This window comes from Hyla sarda, chromosome 2, assembly GCF_029499605.1.
Source record: "Hyla sarda isolate aHylSar1 chromosome 2, aHylSar1.hap1, whole genome shotgun sequence".
Lineage (NCBI taxonomy): Eukaryota > Metazoa > Chordata > Amphibia > Anura > Hylidae > Hyla > Hyla sarda.
The window spans coordinates 99,732,925-99,751,425 of NC_079190.1; the positions used below are offsets into that span (position 1 = coordinate 99,732,925).

The window sequence follows — 18,501 nt, forward strand, 5'->3', positions numbered from 1 at the left end:
AAACTCGGCTTATACTCGAGTATATACGGTAATACTTTACGGATTTTCAGTGTGTCTGCTGCAGTGATGGAGGTCATGTGATGTTCAGCAGTGTGTTGTCCCTCCCATAGTGTGCATTGGTCCCTTGGTAAGCTTTCTTCATTCCACAGCCCCTATGTGACAAAATAGCAAGAACACCCAGTTTATTTAGTTTTTGAACCTGACAGATTTCCAAAGGGGAGTTATTATTTGTGTACGCCTAATAGGGGTGTCTAGCACCCGAGTTAATGGGTGTGTGAAGGTCTACGGTATCATTGGTCACATATCAGAATACTTGCACAAAACACCTGGAGTGAGAAGTTGCTGTGGTTAAAAGTCAAAGTTTGATGCTTGGGACACAAGCCCCTTATTAACCCTTTCATTGATAATGGTGCCCTTATACTTGCATTTAACAGTCATTGGAGGGGCCATGTGTTTTGTTGTCTGCAGTTCGATGAAGTGCTGTTCTGTTCCTTACATCAAGCTTCAGCTTTTGACCGCAGCTGCTTCTGTCTGGAGATGTCTGGCTGGTCCTTGCATATGGAGATTCTATCAAGAAAACAGTAGACCTTAAAGGGGTAATCCGGTGGAAAACCTATTTTTTTTATGCTGCTAAAGGCAGCATAAATGCTCTAGGCAGCCGTCACAATGCCCCCCTCCCCCAGCTACTTAAAACCACCCACCCATCTATGACTGTGCAGTTAATTTTAACAATTTGGTCAAACTGTGCCTTATTGCATTATGCTTCCTGCCTAAGGGGGTTTAAAGGGGTACACCACTGGAAAACATTTTTTTTTTAAATCAACTGGTTCCAGAACATTAATCAGATTTGTAAAATACTTCTATTTAAATATCTGAATCCTTCCAGTACTTAACAGCTGTCTGGTTTCAGGGGTCCTGCTGCTGGGTCTCCCCCAGCACCCGGCATTCTGAACAAATGCCGGGTTCCTGTGGCAGTGGTTGTGACGGCACGGCCACGCCCCCTTCGTGATTCATGACATCACGATCACAGCCTCTGGCTCTGGAGCACTGGAGTACCCCTTTAACTCTACTGTAAATTAACTTGGAAAATCTCTTTTCTAAAATAATGAATAAAGTTTCTTAAAATGTTGTTTGGGCTTGTATCATTCTCTCTGTCTCACAAACACATAGTAACAGTTGCCTTGGCATCCCCTACACCAGTTAACAAGTTGCTTACTCGCCTTCACACATTACACTTTTAAGCAATAAAAATGTCACGTAGTACATTAAGATCTCAGTAATAGGACTATCTATACACATTTGCATCTTCAGCAGCAGAAACAAGAAGGATGTACCTAATGGAATAACAGTACTGCAAAATGTATATAGCTTCCCCTCCATTGATTCCGATTCCACCACATCCTCCCATTTCAAAATAGAAAGACTCAGCACAGATTTCTCTCTCCTTTTTTTTTTCCAATGTTTTTTTTTATTAAAAATATCTGTACGTTTTCCAAACAAATATAGAAGTATCACACAATGAAGATATGGGGCGGAACTGCTATATGAATGTCCACCATCTGTTACCTGCTAATTGTAGAGGTGCCGGGTTATTAGAGCTGTTGCAACCCCAAATCCAGTCTTTCGGTGCTCAGTGGCCCTAGCACAAGATCCACGTGTCAAACAATTGAAAGAAGAAATGCTCACGGCACTCGATGCGCTGCCATAAAAGGTGCTTCTTAAAGGGGTATTCCAGGCAAAAACATTTTTTTATATATCAACTGGCTCCAGAAAGTTAAACAGATTTGTAAATTACTTCTATTAAGAAATCTTAATCCTTCTAATAGTTATTAGCTTCTGAAGTTGAGTTGTTGTTTTCTGTCTAACTGTTCTCTGATGACTCACGTCCCAGGAGCTGTGCAATTCCTATGGGGATATTCTCCCATCATGCACAGCTCCCGGGATGTGACATCATCATTGAGCAGTTAGACAGAAAACTTCAGAAGCTAATAACTATTGGAAGGATTAAGATTTTTTAATAGAAGTAATTTACAAATCTGTTTAACTTTCCGGAGCCAGTTGAGATATATATATAAAAAAAGGTTTTGCCTGGAATACCCCTTTAATTTCAAACCAAAGGATTCACAAACATCGGGAGTGGAGACAAGAGGGACAGGTCAACGACTGTTCCACCGCTCCTGCGGCTTCTACTGGACCAAATATAGAAGTATAAAATTAAAAAGTATAAAACAATAAAAAAGTATAGAAGTAAAAAACAATCAAAGGGGTCATCCTAAGATTAAAGCTTATCACTAATCCCTTTTCTTATAATCATAGGGGGCCCAGTGGTTGGAACACTACCAATCTAAGTAATATCTCAATTGTTTATATTATTATTATAATAGGTCCTCTTAAATCTTAGGTAGCCATGTCATTGAGCCTAACAAATGTGATAATGTGTGATATTGACAGTAGGTGAATTGTACAAAATGACTGAAAAGTGAAGAGGATATCTTTCTTTTTCTTTTTATGCCGTTTATACCGAATACCGAAATTTTTGTGCTGCACGATATGAATTTTAACCCATACCGCAATACCGGTTGGGCCCCTCCCCCTCAGGAATGAATGAATCAGCCCAGCGCTGCGCTGTCCCCTACATCACTGAACTAATCCTATGTGACCTGCGAGCGCTGTTCTGCCCCCCCCCCCCCCCCCCCAATTAGTTATTAGCCCAGCCCAGCGCTGTCCCCATCAGGGTACTACTCACATGTCACCCGCATGCGCTGCCCTCCTTATCCTGTTTGTTGCGGCCGCCAGCGTTGACACTCTATACCAGTGGTCTCCAACCTGCGGACCTCCAGATGTTGCAAAACTACAACTCCCAGCATGCCCTGACAGCCGTTGGCTGTCCGGGCATGCTGGGAGTTGTAGTTTTGCAACATCTGGAGGTCCACAGGTTGAAGACCACTGCTCTATACTGTGCGGTATCCCTATGCTCTGGCTGCAAAAAATAAACAAAATAAACTTTTACTCAGCTCCTGTTGGTCCGGTACCGGCCTCACTTGTTTCCTGGAGACGGGAACGCCGGACAGCCGTCAGCCTATCACCGGCCGCAGCCATGTTCCGCCTCGGCTGGTGTTAGGCTGAGCCCAATGTCATGTAAGAAGCCGGCGGAACATCGCTGCGGCCAGTGATAGGCTGACGGCTGTCCGACGTTCCCGTCCCCAGCGTAAGGCTGACGTAGGTGAGTTAAAGTTTATTTTGTTTACCTTTTGCAGCCCGGGCATAGGGATACCGCACAGTATAGAGTGTCAGCACCGGCGGCCACAACAAACAGGACGAGGAGGGCAGCGCTTGCGGGTGACATGTGAGTATTTTCCCCCGATGGGGATGTGGGCTGATAATTAATATGGGGGGGGGGGGGGGGGGCTAGGAAATACCGTTATATACCGTGGAACCGCCAAAAGTTTAAAAAATACTGTGATACACACATTTGGTCATACCGCCCAGCCCTACATTTGTATATATTTTATCGTGGAACAGAAAAGTAAAGCTTATTCTCTCTCTTTTCCAGTGTTTTGGACCCTGATGAGTTTCAGAACACTGCTTAGTTATATACTGTACCAGTATATATCAGTGTAATGGCTGCCTCCCTTGTACACGTCATCATGTGTAAAAATGGCTGTGAGTAATAGTAAATGGTAGAAGGAATTAGATTCACCTAACAAAATGACAATGTGTATAGCTAAATGTGCTAGTCCAGATCAAATCAGAGAAGCCATATTAATGGTGTGTAGGGCCCCCGCAGGAAATATTGACTGACTTTTATTTTAAACAAAAATTGACTGACTGTCCTTTGGTGAACCTTGTCCCTTTATTTCACCTTTTAGAGCTGTTATATCATTTTTAAGAGCCCTTATGGTTTGGACCATTCCACCTCACTTTCTCTTTGTGATAAGTGGAGCTTAAACTGCTGGATAGCAAATCATGAAAAATGTTGACTTTATTATCAAACGTATCAAGTTTAATAGAAAAATAAAAAACAACATATACAACTAACATAAAGCAAATGGGGTCTCCAAACAGGGATATCATAGACAATAGTGGTAAAAACATAGTACAAATAGTACAAATCAAGAACAATAAGAAACAAAATGCAAGGGGGGGGGGGGGGGGGGGGGCAGGGGATAGGTGGTATAGTCTAAAGTACCCTACATACAACACATTATCATCATGTAGAAAAATATACAGTAAAGAAGACAATATACAATTACAAAGATAGGTAATAAGTCATTTCTGTATCATGGGGCGAGTCTAACCACGGGCACCAGACTTTGTAGAAAAGGTCCATGGCGTCTTCTCTGATGGCTGAAATCTTTTTGGCTAAAAATGTTGACTTTAAGATGGTCGTGAAAGGCACACTTCCATCTACTATCCGTCTGTTCTCCAGTCATACAATACAATTAGATCTTGCTCTTTATTCACTCTAAGCTAATGGTGAGAATTTAGCTAAATAGAGTTGTATATTGTGTGTGTGTGTATATATATATATATATATATATATATATATATATATATATATATATATAAAACGAATAGGCAACAGCACTCCTGTATAGTGCAAATAAAATGGTCCTTTATTCACAACAACGTGGTGGCAACGTTTCGGCTGGCTCACCCAGCCATTGTCAAGCAACAAAATGTGCATACATGTGAGAATATATGGCCACGCAGGGCCCATCAATTAGTGACATCACAGTGCATATTTAAAACAAACATATAATATTCTGCATGTACTAAAGTGCTCAATATCCATATAGACATTTATACGGCGTCCCCCTATAGGGATGCAAGGTGCGATTGCATGTACATACAGTAAAGTGCATACTAAAGTTAAAATTCGTTAAGTAGTGTCCATGTGCAAGTGGTGTTTACTAATTACCTGGGCGGAGACACGGGCACTCTATAGGTTGGTATGGGAGACAGCAAGGTAAACAAAGTCCATGTGTATTCAGTTCCGCAACGCCCCTCTCCTCAGTGCGTAGTCCGGATGCCAGAAGTGGCGTCATAGTCGGTCACGAATATATAGAAACTATGACGCCACTTCCGGCATCCGGACTGCGCGCCGAGCAGAGGGGCGTTGCGGAACTGAATACACGTGGACTTTGTTTACCTTGCTGTTTCCCATACCAACCTATAGAGCGCCCGTGTCTCCCCCTAGGTATTAGTAAACGCCACTTGCACATGGACACTAATTAACGAATTTTAACTTTAGTATGCACTTTACTGTATGTACATGCAATCGCACCTTGCATCCCTATAGGGGGATGCCGTATAAATGTCTATATGGATATTGAGTACATGCAGAATATTATATGTTTGTTTTAAATATGCACTGTGATGTCACTAATTGATGGGGCCTGCGTGGCCATATATTCTCACATGTATGCACATTGTGTTGCTTGACAATGGCTGGGTGAGCCAGCCGAAACGTTGCCACCACGTTGTTGTGAATAAAGGACCATTTTATTTGCACTATACGGGAGTGCTGTTGCCTATTCGTTTACTGTTGGGAAGGATCTGTTACCAAGATTTTATGCAACTGTTTGCACCCCATCATCTATTCATTGCTATATAGGAGTGCTGCTCTCTTGGGATCTTGTGTGTGTGTGTGTGTATATATATATATATATATATATATATATATATATATATATATAGACCAGAATTACCTTTTATAGGGGGTCTTTGAAACACTGTACACTGAATCTGTGCCCTGTTCAATTAGGGCAAATTGAGTCATTCTCAAACTATATTTCCCTTCTTTTTTGGAATGTTTGGCTATTTTTTCCTCTAGTATGCTAAGAATTGTTTTCCATTGGGTAATGTACAGTACACAATGTACGATGAGTGGCAGCAGTACTGTGTTCTAAATGTTTGGACCAATAAATAATGTATTAAAGGTCTCTGCTGGCACACTGTAGGACACAGTCAGATTTTATGAGGGCAGCATTATGCCCGGGGGGCTTTTCATCATCATTTTGGCAGACGGATTTGTTTACCGAGCGGTTTCTGCAGCTTTGTTAGATGAAGACTTGAGGGTGAGTTGTCTTTGTTAGAGCACAATGTTCAATGTATCTGTGGAATCACAGTCGTGTGAAAATGTTAGGACAGCCCATTTTTATTTCTTAAGGTTATGTAACTTTTTATTGTTAAAATAGTTTTAGTTTTTTTTTTGCCAACTAATAAGATTATCCATTTTCATATTCTGACTACTGGAATACCACATGGAAATAATGGCCCTAATGTACTAAGAGTGTCGGGTTTTTACTAGTGTGAAATGTTGTTTCTGACTTGCAGGATTCCTCTTTATTTACTATGGCGATTCATAGATTTACAAGCTGGGAAAATTTTCTGACCATCTTTTTCAGCCATTTATTCACAGAATTTTCTGTGAATTCAATAGTAAATAGAACAAGTCCACAAAAGAAATACAGTTGGCACTGCCTCTCTTGCTCTATGACATGCAGGATGGACGCAGGCTTGCCAGTGCTCATAAGTTCCTTGCTCCTGTCGGTGCTCAGTGGTGAAAAGACATAGCTTCAAGTATATATCTTGTGTAGAAAGAAACCACGGCACTCTATCCGGATGCAATTAAAAGTCTTTATTCCCGCTGGAGGTACATAGACATGTCAGGAGGGGGAGAAGAGACGGGACTACGTCCGTTTCCCAGATCACTCTGCTTCTACCGGTCCCTGTAGGGACCGGTAGAAGCAGAGTGATCTGTGAAACGGACGTGGTCACGTCTCTTCTCCCCCTCCTGACATGTCTATGTACCTCCAGCGGGAATAAAGACTTTTAATTGCATCCGGATCGAGTGCCTGGTCAATAATAAATAGGTTGGGTTGTGAAAACAACCACTCCCCTTTAAGACAGACCAAGCCCCCATTTCATCTTTTCACAATGCATTATCGGGTATGTTGGATTTTACCAATGCAGACATGTTGCAGGCACTATGCACCAAAATAACCCAACAAAAACTAGTAGTTTTAGCTTAGTAAATGCCCCATGATAATGACAAGGTCTTGTGAGGTGTTCCTGGTAGGCAATGGTTGGTACCTAACAAAAGTGGTTCAAGGTGGGACAAACTGTGAACTGTCATAAGTATCATGGGTGCCGAAGTCTCCTTGGGGAGTGAAGGCCGACTCTTTGAGTGTGATTCCTCCGAATCGTTACACATTTATGTGTCAGTATTACTTTCAAAGGTCCCAGCCTTACTGCAAGACCGGCAACCCAAATGGACTGCTGTACAAATGAGACCGGGACTTGTGATGGTAGCGCAGAGGCAAAAATATGGCTGTATTATGCCTGTGTGATAGGGCTATAAGCAACTTTATTCTAGTGCACTGCAGCTGTCACGCCATATTGAAAATGAATCAGTAGTGCTAACAAAATCTACACTACAGCCCTGACCTAAAATCAATTCATTCTGATGTTGGCCTATTTTTACTCCATGCAGAATTATCAGGGTTACCAGAGCATAAAGTGCCAAGCTAAATGCATTTTACTGCATTACAATTTGTATAAAGCAGTGACAGATTCTTTATTATAGTATTATTATTATTATTATTTTATTGCAGGCTCAATTTGTTTCCCTGCAGTTAATATACAAAATGAATAATGAGGAGTCACACTGATGTAAAGGTTTGTTAGGCGTAGAAATTCCCTAATTCTAATTGTAGGCTGAAAAGTGGTTTCAGTGCCCCCCCTATTTAGATGCTGCATGGTTAGCTTCTTATTGTACCAAAAGAAGCTATAGTAAAATGTCAATGATCTCCTAAGGTATTATCCTGGATGAGCTGCACTACCTGAGCCATTTGTGTGGGTTGTAGACTCCTTCTCATGCTACCACTTGAGTGAAAGCACCGCCAGCATTCAAAAGTGACCAAAACATCAGCCAGGAAGTATAGGAACTGAGAAGTGGTCTGTGGTCACCACTTGCAGAACCACTCCTTTATTGGGGGTGTCTTTCTAATTGCCTATAATTTCCACCTGTTGTCTGTTCCATTTACACAACAGCATGTGAAATTGATTGTCAATCAGTGTTGCTTCCTGAGTGGACAGGGAGATTTCACAGAAGTGTGATTGACTTGGAGTTACATTGTGTTGTTTAACCCCTTAAGGACCAAGGACGTATGAGTACTTCCTTGGTCCCGCTCCCGTGATATAACGCGGGGTCCCACGGTGACCCCGCATCATATCACGGCGGGCCCGGCGTCCTAGTGAAGCCGGGACCCGCCGCTAATAGCGCGCGGCACTGATCGCGGTGCCACGCGCTATTAACCCTTTAGCGCTCACGCGCTCAAAGCTGAGCCACGCAGCTAAAAGTGAAAGTAAAAAGTGCCGGTTAGCTCAGTGGGCTGTTCGTGATAGCCGCGGTGAAATCGCGGCATCCCGAACAGTTTACAGGACAGTCGGAGGGTCCCTACCTGCCTCCTCGCTGTCCGATCGCCGAATGACTGCTCAGTGCCTGAAATCCAGGCATGAGCAGTCAAGCGGCAGAATCATCGATCACTGGTTTCCTATGAGAAACCAGTGATCAATGATAAAGATCAGTGTGTGCAGTGTTATAGGTCCCTATGGGAGCTATATGACTGCAAAAAAAAAAGTGAATAAAGATCATTTAACCCCTCCCCTATTAAAAGTTTGATTCACCCCCCTTTTCCCATAAAAAAAAAAAAAACAGTGTAAATAAAAATAAACATATATGGTATCACCGCGTACGGAAATGTCCGAATTATAAAAATATATCCTTAATTAAACCGCACGGTCAATGGCGTACGCGCAAAAAATTCCAAAGTCCAAAATAGTGCATTTTTGGTCACTTTTTATATCAGGAAAAAATGAATAAAAAGCTATCAATAAGTCCTATCAATGCAAAATGGTACCGTTAAAAACTTCAGATCACGGCACAAAAAATGAGCCCTCATACCGCCCCATACGTGGAAAAATAAATAAGTTATAGGGGTCAGAAGATGACAATTTTAAACGTATTAAATTTCCTGCATGAAGTTATGATTTTTTCCAGAAGTACGACAAAATCAAACCTATATAAGTAGGGTATCATTTTAATCGTATGAACCTACAGAATAAAGATAAGGTGTCATTTCTACAGACAAATGTACTACGTAGAAACGGAAGCCCCCAAAAGTTACAAAACAGCAGGGTTTTTTTTTTCAATTTTGTCTCACAATGATTTTTTTTTCCATTTCACCGTAGATTTTTGGGCAAAATGACTGACGTTATTACAAAGTAGAATTGGTGGCGCAAAAAATAAGCAAGCATATGGATTTTTAGGTGCAAAATTGAAAGAGTTGTGATTTTTTAAAGGCAAGGAGCAAAAAAACGAAAGTGCAAAAACGGAAACCCCCCCCCCGGTTCTTAAGGGGTTAAGTGTTCCCTTTGCTGCAGCGGAATGTCCGTGCGGAACACTGAGGGTATGTTCACATGGGGGAATGTCCGTTCCCTGCATCACCTTCACATAGGCCAAACTTTTAAAATTGATGGCTTTTCCTTAGGAAAGACCATAAGTTATAAGTCTCACACAAGAAAAGAAGCTGTGATTTTAACACTTACCATAGAATGCAGTCCAAATAATCTGAAACTGGCTGCTCCCATACTGATGGTGCACTTTTAGATTACAAAAGAAGCATACAATGTATTCAAATAGAAAATGGCAAAATTTGCAGCACTCACCATGCGATGTTTGTTTATTCATAAAATCAGGACAGAGGAATGGAGTCAACAACTGTTTGAGAAGGCCTGATGAAGCTCTGAGTAGTGAAACGGCTGTTGCCTTAATTTCTCTGCCCTGATTTTATGAATAAAGATACACTGTATGGTGAGTGCCATCAATAATAAGTCCTGGCACCACCACTGATCAGTGGATAGAATAGGCTGTGGCACATGTGCAATCCCTTCAGCCACATCAATCTCTACATTGGCTTCAATCAAGTATTGCAGTGTTGACCCAATTAATTGGGAACGTTTTGAAATATAGTACCCTGCGCCCCCATTTAGTATATTACAGTGCCTATTGAAAGCAGTAGTAGGAATTTATGATCGCGAAACTCACACTTTTTTCCTCAGCTGTTCTGTTCCCTGCGCAAGTCAAACAGTTTAGTCTCCTCCCGGCCTGGCAGGAGACCAAACTCAGGAAATGTGTGCGGGGCATGACGGGGCACAGCTCTCGCAGGCTTCAGTGACGTTGCGCCTACTGGGGAAAGTCCACTTTCTCCTAGAGGTCACACAATGTGAGTGAGGGGAAAGGTATGATACAGAGCTTTTTAAAGCTCGGAAAAACATTTTAAGGGAGCGGAGTAAGGAGGGGTGTAAGGAGTAGTTAGGGAATATAATCTGAGTAAAGGTGGGTTCACACTACGTTTTCCCCCATACGGGAGCGCATACGGCAGGGGGGAGCTAAAACCTCGCGCTCCCGTATGCCTTCGTATGCGCTCCCGTATGTCATTCATTTCAATGAGCCGGCCGGAGTGAAACGTTTGGTCCGGTCGGCTCATTTTTGCGCCGTATGCGCTTTTACAACCGGACCTAAAACCGTGGTTGACCACAGTTTTAGGTCCGGTTGTAAAAGCGCATACGGCGCAAAAATGAGCCGACCGGACCGAATGTTTCACTCCGGCCGGCTCATTGAAATGAATTACATACGTATGGGAGAAAACGTAGTGTGAACCCACCCTTAGTTTAGAAAATATGGTTTGATGACAGGTACTCTTTAAAATCCAGTATACTGAGGCATGTTTTCTCTATGACCCAGGACCAATAGGGTTTTCCATGTAGACTTTGAATTGTCATAAGTCCCTGTTGACATCAGTTTGAAATGCCAAAATTCTATTATGTTTCTGTGTACTGTAGATTGAACGTGCGTTATGTAATATTTTTTTTGTCCATCGGACTTCACCTACCTTGATCCATCTTTGAAAGCTGATCTTATTTGACATCATATTAATTCATGGATATACATGCAAAATATCTGTTATAAATTTCCAGATCTGTAATTTATTATTTAATATCCTGTGAATCTTACTAGTTTTTTTTTGTATCAGAGCTGTTACGTAGAATAGTATTTTCTAGAGGTCACAAGAGCCGCATTACATAATGGGAATTGTATAGGGGACATTATTCAATCCTTTCTTCCTTCAGTTCAGATCTCTGTTCTTTTCAAAGCGTCTCCAGTTACATTTGTTTCCTTGAGTAAATAATACATGAACAAATTGTTCTTCTGTGCCCATCTAAATCTGAGCCCACTTCTTGGTCATGAGGAGGTAGGGTAATGTTACTTTAAGACATGCTCTCAAGATGCGTCTTTTGACCTGTTGCATCAATGTTTTATAAAATAACCACTCTCCTGTGATGGTGTTGCTATAACATGGAGGTTTCTAGGTGTTGTTTTTGTAGTATTTTCCCTGTAAAGTTGAGTGGAAATATAAAGAAAACTTAACTGGATGCTGATATTTTATTTTATGATTTTATATTTGTAGATTCAGACAGTGTAATACCTTGAAGTGACCATTTCTAGTCAAGACGTAGCATCCATGAAGATTTGTGTACAATATAGATTGTTTGCTTCTAAACACTGTTGACACTACATCCTTTCTTATGGGGTGGGGAGATTGAGTTAACTCTGGGCATTTATTTTTTATTTCACTGAAAACTACAGTCATTTTGTCTTCCTTGACTTATATATATTTTTATGTATCTTCAGCCCTGCAACAATGTATAACACAATTCCTATGATGATATTATACAGCCTCACAACAATTCTGTAACACCATTTATTTCAAATATATGCTGGAAGACCCAGTACCCTATTTTTACATTTCTGAATGGCATAGACAGTGTATTTTTTTTTACACACCGGATCCTTTTACGAATCTGCAGTTGTAGAATTCACAGTTCACAGATGTTACAATTTCAAATCCCCAACAGATTTTGTATGGGTAAATAAACCCTAAAGGAGTTATCCAGCCTCTGCATAGGTCATTGATATGTGGTTTCTGCCCTGCACTTTAAAATTATGCTTTCTTTAGTGCTGAGCACTGGGAGGTGTGTGCAACCGTAGCCAATCAGACACTGAACCTATCTCTGCTGATCAGAGCTGGAGGGTGGGGGCTGCTCTCAGAGTGAGCTGGCTGGCAGAGCAGAGCTGCACTGATTGCCGGGAGATGTAGGAAAGGAAAGGATGGCAAAGAATATCAGTCAGCCAGAAAAAAACAACCACAGGCCACAGGAGCCATGGATATCAGGAAGGATGGTTTTCAGTGAACATATCCACGTAGTGTGATGGCTTTGGGGCTTTTTTGTATATGTGTGTGTGTGTGTGTGTATATATATATATATATATATATATATATATATATATATATATATATATATCACACTTCCCTGGGGTACCCCTTTCCCAGTGGTGGCAACATGCTGAGGTTCCTATGGCTGGGGTGCCTTTGGATCGGATTGCAGAAGTTAGACACATGGCATTTCTTATTATTTGTGTTGAACATTGTATAGAATGCTTTTGTGCCATATGGCAACCTTGGAAAGAACACTTAGAGGGGTTTCCTAGGCATGTGCCTTCGTTTTGGGTTGGAAGTATGGTTTAAGCAAGAGTTTCTTCTTATCTTTTTGTCCTTTTTCTTTTCTTTCCTTGTCTCTCTGTGTTTTGTCTTATTTTTGTCGGAACCCGTGTGGTTAAACGGTTCTGACAGCTCTCTCTGTTTTGTTTTGATTTGGGCTAAGCCCAGCTGTCTGGGCTGGTCAGCAGACCTTTTGTGAGCGCCTGGTATAAGCTATATAAGCTGGCAATCTACTCCCAATCCTTGCCTGCTATAGAGCTTTGTGTACTCCTAGCTAGCATTTATATTGTATCAATTATATCTGGCATTTTGACCCTTTGGCTCCGCTCTCTGACTCTTGGTTTCAACTCAGACTGTGGACAGTGACTTATTATGTTTATGATTTAGTTATTTTTCTGTTAGTCTGAGTGATTCCATTCTGTGTCCCGACCTCCATCTGCATTATAGTTTATTATTTTGACTGGACTGCCCTCACTTATTTTAAGTAGGGACTGTCACTGTGGTTATGGACCTGCTAGCTAGGGGAAGTAGGCAGGGATAGGGGGGAGTGGGCGAGAATAGTTTGCACTCCTTCCCTGCCCAGACATGACACTTTTATTTTATATTCACTTCTGTGTCAACTGATTATTGCTAATTGACTTTTGTTTACTGTTTTTGAGTATTATGAGACAGGGATGTGTAAATCTTACCGCCCGACACCCGGGACAGTTCCAGGCGCCGGACAGCTGAATTTTGATGACATCTAGCCCTGCTTCGGGCCAGCATAGCCGGACAGACAACTCAGCGGCGCTCAGGGTGTATGAAGCAGGCTCCTGATTTCAGTAGCTGGGGATGCCGCTAGTAGCCCAGCATTCAGTGATTGCCCCAGCCGGCTATTAGCCCTTTAGGTCGCCGCTGTCAAAGTTGACAGCGGCGTCTAAAGGGACTTTTTAACCGACCAACCATGTTTAAAAAACACACACCATTTTCCATACAAAAAACATGTAAACATAATAAAAATAAACATATTTGGTATTGGCGCCTGTGTAATTGTCCCAACTATTAAAATATAACATTATATATCCCGTAGGTCAATGGTGTTATATACCAAACCACAGAATTCAGAATTGTGTTTTTTTTCATAACATCATATCCCCCCCAAAAAAACAAGTAAAAAGCGATCAAAAAGTCAGTAAAATACCAAAATTGTACCGATTCAAACAGCAGATTATGGGACAAAAAATATCCCTCATACAGCCCGGGATACAAAAAAAATTAAAATGTTATAGGGGTCAGAAAAGGGCAATTTAAAAGAAAAAATTTAAAAAGTTTAGAATTTTTTTATTTTATTTTTTTTATTTAAAGGTTTTTTATTTTCAAAGAATAAAAGGAACCGTACATCAGGGTACAACAAGCAGATGAGATAACACTTTTGTACAATAAGTAGAAGCCAGCGGTGCTGGGGATTGAGATCTGGTATCAACAAAAAGTCCAAAGTGAGCAGAAACGTTAAATGCTCAAGACATAACTAAAACTAAACATAATGGAGAGCGATTCCCCATTCGATAATAATGTGATGTAGCAATGCAAGTAGGCTAATATAAGTGTATAAATGGCATAATGGGAGATCAGCAGAAGAAAGTGTAGTAGAGAAAAAGAAGAGCAGAGGAACAAAAGAGGGAAAGAGGTAATAGAAAGAGGAGAAGAGAGGGAGGAAGAGGGGCAAAGAAAACAGAAGGGTGAAGAGGACAGGGTAAAGGCCAAGGAGAAAGACAGACAAAGTACACAAGAGGACAAACGGGGGAGCAACATAACAGACAAGCGCGTGTAAGACAGACATATGAGGGGAGGGTCCGACAGGGTGGGATGGAGGAAGGGGGCCCTAGTGGGAAAGAGGGTAGGGGGGGGGGGGGACCAGCCTAAGGGTCAGGTAGATCTCCAGGGGCGAGTAAACCTCGGAATCCAGGGGAAGACTGAAATGTCAACCAATCAAACCATGTCTTGATATATCGGTCGTGCTCTGCAGGCGTCAAAGCAAGCAATTCTTCCATGCGTTGAGTAAGAGCTATTTCCCCCATCCATTCACTAATAGGAGGAGGTGTTGTAGAATGCCACCTGTGGGGGACGACCGTGCATGAAAAAGTTTAGAATTTTAAATGAGTAAACCATGACAGAAACTTAACAAATTTGGTATTACTGTAATCAGGCCGACCTAAAGTATCAAAATACCATGTAAATCAGACCACAAGGTGAATTACGTCAAAAATAAAAAAAACAAATTTGCAAAATAGTTTTTTTTTTTTAACCTCACAAAATGTTTTTCTTTGTTTTGGAGCATATGTTATGGAAAAATGAAAGGTGTCATTACAAAGTACAATTGGTTCAGTAGAAAACAAGCCTTCATATGGGTCTTTAGATGGGAAAAATAAGGGTTATGGCTATTATAGGGCGAGGAGGAAAAAACGAACGTGCAAAACCAAATAAACTAATAAAGACCTCTTTTACAAACTATTTTGGTTAAAATTATTTTGTGTACCAGCACAAGTGGATCGTCTTGAGGGACAAGTAGATTTTGCTCCGTTTTAGTCCCTTGGACAAGAAGTTTTTTATAAAATTTCCACACCCCTGATGAGAGCTATAACCTTGGAGATTCACCTGGCAAGGTTTAAGGCTTGTTCATGTTGTACTGCCGCTCACTTCCAAGTTCTTCTGTGGTGACTATATGGGGTAATTTTGTGTGTTTGTGTGTACATGTATTTTTTTTGTTCTTTTCTTTTCCTACACCACCCAGCCAGTCACCTTCATTATTGCCATTTTTCTAGTGTGCCTTAAAGGGGTATTCTGGCTTTAGACTTTTTATCCCCATCCAAAGGTTATTCCCCCTCCCATAGACATGAAGGGAGGGGGCGTAATGTTATGTGGAGTTAAGTCACGTCTCCAGTCCCGAAAACTACTGGTTTCCGAGCCTGGAGATGCAGCTCCTCACATAATTGGGTGCTGCAGGGAGATCGTGGGGGGTCCCAGCAGCGGGCCCCCCTTTAATATCAGGTTCATGTGACCTGTGAGTGGACCTTGCTGTACAACTCATTACTATGTACCTGTAATTTGGGCTTCGCCTCTTCAGTGTTTTATTACTGCATATTTTTTATTGTGCAATAATGTCATATTGCTTTTTCTATATTTGTATGTTTATATTGGGAACTCTTTAAACAGTTTTACAAAGAATAGGACAATGCTAAAGTTCCTTGCACCACCGCTACACATAGTATTGGTTTTGCAAGGACAACTGCAAGTAAACATTAAGGAGGCTTAAGCGCTCATAGGCCAGTTGAACAACAAAGGTCTTCCAGGGTCAAAGGTGTTTCTTCATAGGCCAGTTGTGCACCTCTCATTAGTGTTAATGGAGGTTACGCAAATTGCCAAGCATCTTTGCAGCAGCAAACAGGCTGGAAGACTATCAACTCTGCAAAAAACTATTTTTTGGTGGCCATAGCTATGTATTTGAGGTTTTCATTTTCTAATTTTAGGTTGTATCGCCTAGTCCTACTCTGAAATTGTAGCTGCTTTTGGCTGCACCACAGTATTTCCTAATAGTGTACTTATTTGAGTTGTTTAACTCAGGAAATTATTTGAAGATCGCATGTATCCCATATCCATGGATGAAGATCCACGATGCCAATGGTGAATCCTGTACCATTTTGTATATTCCCCACTTATACCAGGTTCTCGCCTTGTGCTTTACAAACTATAGCGCAGATGAAGCTAAGTCATGTTTCACCCTCTATGCCTCCAACCTATGAGGCAAACAAGAAAACATATTGATCCTGATCATTGTTTTGTTGAGAGCAGAATTCTTATATTGTACATCCATTCTGCATATCCGCAAACACACTGGGTCTAAGAAAAAAACAAGTGTTTTCCCCCCAGCATCCATAGCTGGTTGCTATAGAAAGTACTGACACTTTTTGTCAGCCAGATGTTAGCTAAAAGTCAATAGGAATTGATGCAATGCTAAACGACCTGGCATTTTCCCCCTCGTCTTTGGTGTTTTTTTCTGTGATTTTGTGCTCAGTTGCAGTTTTCCAAAATCCCAGTATGGTGAGAATAAGGTGTTTTTTTTTTTTTCTGGCGAAAAGGCCATAGTTTCAGCATCTACAAAGATAAGTAGTATTGCACAGCATTGACTGGCCACACAGCAGAGCACTGTATTCTGTCCATGCTCTCAGCAGGTCTAAGCTGAGCTGAAGCTATACAGCCGCAGGTACAGCTGATGCCGGGCAGGAGATATTCATTGTATATCTCATGTCCAACAGAAATATACAGTAATCCTATATAGAGCGATGGTTTACTGTAATCCCTTACTGTAATCCCTTGCTATGCGCACGCAGGTGTGGGTTGGAGGGGGGGGGGTATCGAGGTTTGGGTTAGGGGGATACAGTATACATATATACAGTCATGGGTGTAAATGTTGGCACTACTGAAGTATTTCTCACAGAAAAGGATTGCAGTAACACATGTTTTGCTATACTTTGTGTGTATTGTTTATTCACTTTGTGGGTATTGGAACTAAACCAAAAAAGGGAGGAAAAAAAGCAAATTTGACATAACATCACAACAAACTCCAAAAATGGGCTGGACAAAATTATTGGCACCCATAACTTAATATTTGGTTGCACACCCTTTGGAAAAAATAACTGAAATAAGTTGCTTCCTATAACCATCAATAAGCTTCTTACACCTCTCAGCCGCAATGTTGGACCACTCTTACTTTGCAAACTGTTCCAGGTCTCTCTTATTGGAAGGGCGCCTTTTCCCAACAGCAATTTTATGATCTCTCCACAGGTGTTCAATGGAATTTAGATCTGGACTCATTGCTGGCCACTTCAGAGCTCTCCAGCGCTTTGTTGCCATCCATTTCTTGTGCTTTTTGACATATGTTTGGGGTCATTGTCCTGCTGGAAGACCCAAGATCTCGGACGCAAACCCAGCTTTCTGACACTGGGCTGTACAGTGCGACCTAAAATCCATTGGTAATCCTCCAATTAAATTATGCCTTGCACACATTCAAGGCACCCTGTCCCAGAGGCAGCAAAACATCCCCAAAACTTCATTGAACCTCCACCATATTTCACTGTAGGTACTGTGTTCTTTTCTTTGTAGGCCTCATTCCGTTTTCGGTAAACAGGAGAATGATGTGCTTTACCAAAAAGCTCTATCTTGGTCTCATCTGTCCATAAGACGTTTTTCCCAGAAGGAATTTGGTGTACTCAAGTTCATTTTGGCAAAATGTAGTCTTGCTTTTTTATGTCTCTGTGTCGGCAGTGGGGTCCTCCTGGGTCTCCTGCCATAGCATTTCATTTCATTTAAATGTCGACGGATAGTTTGCGCTGACACTGATGCTCCCTGAGCCTATAGGACAGCTTGAATATCTTTGAAACTTGTTTGGGGCTGCTTATCCACCATCAGGACTATCCTGCGTGGACACCTTTCATGAATTTTTCTCTTCCGTCCATGCCCAGGAAGATAAGCTACAGTGCCATGGGTTGCAAACTTCTTGATAATGTTGTGCACTGTGGACAAAGGCAAATCTAGATCTCTGGAGATGGACTTGTAACCTTGAGATTGTTGATATTTTTCCACAATTTTGGTTCTCAAGTCCTCAGACAGTTCTCTTTTCCTCTTTCTGTTGTCCATGCTTAGTGTGGCCCACACAGACACACAATACAAAGACTAAGAGAACTTCTCTCCTTTTTATCTGCATTCAGGTGTGATTTTTATGTTGCCCACACCTGTTACTTGCTCCAGGGGAGTTTAAAGGAGCATCACATGCTTGAAACAATCTTATTTTTCCACAATTTTGAAAGGGTGCCAATCATTTTGTCCAGCTTATTTT

At 41.4% G+C, this 18,501-nt stretch overlaps 1 protein-coding gene and 1 long non-coding RNA gene across 2 annotated transcripts in view; one reads left to right on the forward strand and one right to left on the reverse strand.

Moving 5' to 3' along the window:
- LOC130358828 (electroneutral sodium bicarbonate exchanger 1) overlaps nt 1–18,501 on the forward strand; it is a 223,036-nt gene that overhangs the window by 46,611 nt on the left and 157,924 nt on the right. The window lies entirely within an intron of this gene.
- The window catches only part of LOC130358832 (uncharacterized), a 124,389-nt gene continuing 106,331 nt past the window's right edge, over nt 444–18,501 (reverse strand). The window contains exon 4 of the long non-coding RNA XR_008889661.1: nt 444–567. This is a non-coding gene — a long non-coding RNA (uncharacterized LOC130358832). The remainder of the gene's footprint in view (nt 568–18,501) is intronic.